Below are 4,935 nucleotides of genomic sequence, written 5' to 3' on the forward strand. Positions count from 1 at the left end.
GATGAATTTTAAGATTTCCTTCAGGGTCCGAAGGATAGGCCAGAAGGCCCAGGTTGGCCTCTTTCTCCACTGATCTCATGTCTAGGGGCAGGGCTCTGTTTGGCTAATCTGGGGCCTAGAGATTCCCACCCTTCCCGAGATTCCCACCCTTCCCCTGGCACCTCCTCTCTGCCTGTCCTTGTTGTCGGGGATCAAGGGGGTGGCCGACACACGGTGGGCAGGTAAGTACCAGGTTCTCTGAGGCACCTCTTCTGGCTGCCATGTTGGGTCTTCCTCCCTGTTTTGAGGGAGGAATATTCAATTAATCTAATTCAATTAGATTAGAATTAGATTAATCTAATTCAATTATTTAGATATTCAATTATTCGTATTTATTGAGTACTCTATTTACTTGTACATATCTATTCTATTTATTTTATTTTGTGAATATGTTTGGTTTTGTTCTCTGTCTCCCCCCTTTTCGACTGTGAGCCCACTGTTGGGTAGGGACTGTCCCTATATGTTGCCACCTTGTACTTCCCAAGCGCTTAGTACAGTGCTCTGCACACAGTAAGCGCTCAATAAACACAATTGATTGATTCAAAGCCCTACTGAGAGCTCACCTCCTCCAGGAGGCCTTCCCACACTGACCCATCCCCAGACTTCTCCATCCCCCTCATCTTACCTCCTTCCCTTCCCCACAGCACCTGTATATATGTATATATGTTTGTACATACTTATTACTCTATTTATTTATTTATTTATTTTACTTGTACATATCTATTCCATTTATTTTATTTTGTTAGTATGTTTGGTTTCGTTCTCTGTCTACCCCCTTTTAGACTGTGAGCCCACTGTTGGGTAGGGACCGTCTCTAGATGTTGCCAATTTGTACTTCCCAAGCACTTAGTACAGTGCTCTGCACATAGTAAGTGCTCAATAAATACGATTGATGATGATGATGACAGAGCTGGCTATTTGAGTTTCCCCCTGAGCACGCTCCCCTTCGAAATAATAATCATAATAATGATGGGATTTGTTAAGCGCTTACTATGTGCAAAGCACTATTTGAAACACCCAACCCCGCAAATGCCAATGTAGGCATACCAGGACATGCCCCTTCCCGCCCCCCCCCCCCCGCCCCAGAATGACACCAACTGGGCCGAGGTCTGGGCGCTTAGTACAGTGCTCTGCACGCAGTAAGCGCTCAATAAATATGATTGATTGGTTAGCGTGCCTAGGTAGCCTGGACAAACGTTAAATATTAATAACAAACTGATAAGACAGTAGCTGGCGTGGGACTGGCGCCAACTTGGGAGGGAGGGGTGTGGGAAGCAGCGTTTATGGGCATTTATGAAGGTAACGAGAGGAAATTGTGGGTACTTTGAGGGGCCAACATAGCGAAGCAACAGAATCAAGTTCAATATCAGTGTCGACGGACTATATGGAGGGCTTATTGGGTGCGGGACTGTACTAACCGTCTCAAGGGACGATTTGGAGATGCTAAAATCTGAATCCCCGGTTTGTCCCTAGTTGGGGTGGGGTGGAGGGAGCAAGTAGTTCAGAGATTCAGGGGCTTTTGGAGGGGAGGACGGGTGGGTGGCAGGAGGTGGAGGAGGGCCGGGATAATAGTAATAATAATAATTATAATAATGGCATTTATTAAGTGCTTACTATGTGCAAAGCACTGTTCTAAGCGCTGGAATGGAAGGCTTGCGTGTAAACTGGAAGGATGGCAGAGAGGAGAGGACATTGTGACTCAGTGGAAAGGTCATGGGTTCCAATCCCGGCTCCCCTACATGTCTGCTGTGTGACCTTGGGCAACTCACTTAACTTTTCTGAGCCTCAGCTACCTCATCTGTAAAATGGGGATTAAGGCTGTGAGCCCCAAGCGGGACAAGCTGACCACCTTGTATCCCCCCCAGCGCTTAGAACAGTGCTTTGCACATAGTAAGTGCTTAACAAATGCCATCATTATTATTTCTAGACTGTGGGCCCGTTGTTGGGTAGGGACCGTCTCTATATGTTGCCCACTTGTACTTCCCATTCATTCAATTGTATTTATTGAGCGCTTACTGTGTGCAGAGCACTGTACTAAGCGCTTGGGAAGTACAAGTTGGCAACATATAGAGATGGTCCGTACCCAACAGTTGGCTCACAGTCTAGAAGGGTACCAAGTGCTTAGTCCAGGGCTCTGCACACAGTAAGCGTTCAATAAATACGATTGAATGAATGAATGAATGACATGGGGTGAGAGGGCCACTGGGGGGTTAGGGCCCCCCCGTCCCCCCCACCCGCCCATGTTCCTGCCCCACCTCTGCCCTAATACTAAGGAGGAATCTGGGAAAGGAGGGAGGCGCCATCACTTCTTTGCCCAGTGGGACATCGATGCATAGCAAAAATGGGGAAACTGAGGCTGCTGGGCCGGAAAAAAGCAAGAAACCTAGAGCGGACCAGTCTGAAAACCCACATCAGATTAGCCCCATCTCCCAGGCTTAGCCCCTCCAAGAGGCAGCAGGGAGTCCCCTTTTTAAAAAAGTGGCATTTGTTAAGCGCTTACTATGTGCCGGACACTGTTCTAAGCTCTGCGGTAGATGCGAGCTAATCAGGTTGGACACAGTCCATGTTCCACATGGGGCTCACAATCTTAATACCCATTCTGCTGATGAGGAAACTGAGGCATATCTGTTTACTTTCCCACAGGTCCCCCATCCCACTCAAAGTGGGGCATGGAGGAGAGTTGGCATGGGGCAATCTTGCCTAGAGGACACAGGACTAACCTGGAAGTTGGAAGGCCCTGGGTTCTAATCCCGGCTCCGCAGCCGGTGCGCTGTGTGACCTTGGATCAGTCACTTCGCTTCTCTGTGCCTCAGTTCCCTCATCTGTAAAACGGGGGTCGAGACTGTGAGCCCCTTGTGGGACAGGGGCAGCGTCCATCCTGATCAACTTGGCTCTACCCAACTGCTTAGAAAAGTGCCTGGCACATGATAAGAGTTTAACGTATCATTAAAAAAAATGGCAACAGGCCTGGGCAGGAGGGAGTGGGCAAGTTGGACCCCGAGTCAAACGGAGTCTTGGCTGAAGGATGGGGCTGGGAAATCCCGTAGGGATTGTGGGATGCAGGGCGGGGTCCTTCCCGCCTGTTAGCGGGAAGTGGGGCCGGCTGCCCAGGGCCCTGAGAGGGAACTGCCTCAGTTAGTCAGTCAGTAGTATTTACTGAGCACTTACTGTGTGCCAAATACTGCCCTAAGCACCTGGGAAGGTAATAATAATAATAATAATGATAATGATGGCATTTATTAAGCACTTACTATGTGCAAAGCACTGTTCTAAGAGCTGGGGAGGTTCCATGGTGACTGTGACCCACTTCTAGACTGTGAGCCCGCTGTTGGGTAGGGACTGTCTCTCTATGTTGCCGGCTTGTACTTCCCAAGCGCTTAGTACAGTGCTCTGCACACAGTAAGCGCTCAATAAATACGATTGAATGAATTAATTAATAATGATAATGATGGCATTTATTAAGTGCTTACTATGTGCAAAGCACTGTTCTAAGCACTGGGGAGGTTCCATGGCGACTGTGACCCACTTGTAGACTGTGAGCCCACTGTTGGGTAGGGACCGTCTCTATATGTTCCCGGCTTGTACTTCCCAAGCACTTAGTACAGTGCTGTGCACACAGTAAGCGCTCAATAAATACGATTGAATGAATGTGAGCCCTCTGTTGGGTAGGGACCGTCTCTATATGTTCCCGGCTTGTACTTCCCAAGCACTTAGTACAGTGCTCTGCACACAGTAAGCACTCAATAAATACAATTGAATGAATGTGAGCCCTCTGTTGGGTAGGGACCATTTCAATATGTTGCCAAGTTGTACTTCCCAAGCGCTTAGTACAGTGCTCTGCACACAGTAAGCGCTCAATAAATACGATTGAATGAATGTTGTCCCATGTGGGGCTCACAGTCTTAATCCCCATTTTACTGCTGAGGTAAAATGGTTTTTCCGGCTAGGAAAAACCACCAAGAGCAGAAATAAAGCCGGGGGTGGCCGGGATTGGGCAGGCGGGATGGAGCCTACCGATCAGTGGCCGGTTCTCTGTGGTTCTCTCCAATCCGTCACCAAAACCAGCCGGTCTCACCTCCGCAACATCACCAAGATCCGCCCTGTCCTCTCCATCCGAACCGCTACCCTGCTGGTTCAATCTCTCATCCTATCCCGACTGGATGACTGCATCAGCCTCCTCTCTGATCTCCCATCCTCCTGTCTCTTCCCACTTCAATCCATACTTCACGCCGCTGCCCAGATCGTCTTTGAGCAGAAACGCTCTGGGCATGTTACCCCCCTCCTCAAAAATCTCCAGTGGCTACCAATCAATCTATGCATCAGACAGAAACTCCTCACCCTGGGCTTCAAGGCCGTCCATCCCCTCGCCCCCTCCTACCTCCCCTCCCTTCTCTCCTTCTGCAGCCCAGCCTGCACCCTCCACTCCTCTGCCATCGCTCACCTCCTCACTGTGCCTCGTTCTCGCCCGTCCCACCGTCGACCCGCGGCCCACGTCCTCCCCCTGGCCCGGAATGCCTTCCCTCCACAAATCCGCCAAGCTAGCTCTCTTCCTCCCTTCAAAGCCCTACTGAGAGCTCACCTCCTCCAGGAGGCCTTCCCACACTGAGCCTCCTCCTTCCTCTCCCTCTCCTCCCCCCATCTTACCTCCTTCCCCTCCCCACAGCACCTGTATATATGTTTGTACATATGTATTACTCTATTTATTTATTTATTTTACTTGTACATATTTATTCTATTTATTTTATTTTGTTAATATGTTTTGTTTTGTTGTCTGTCTCCCCCTTCTAGACTGTGAGCCCGCTGTTGAGCCCGCTGTTGGGTAGGGACTGTCTCTGTATGTTGCCCACTTGGACTTACCAAGCGCTTAGAACGGTGCTCTGCACACAGTAAGCGCTC

Source organism: Tachyglossus aculeatus, chromosome 16 (assembly GCF_015852505.1).
Source record: "Tachyglossus aculeatus isolate mTacAcu1 chromosome 16, mTacAcu1.pri, whole genome shotgun sequence".
NCBI lineage: Eukaryota > Metazoa > Chordata > Mammalia > Monotremata > Tachyglossidae > Tachyglossus > Tachyglossus aculeatus.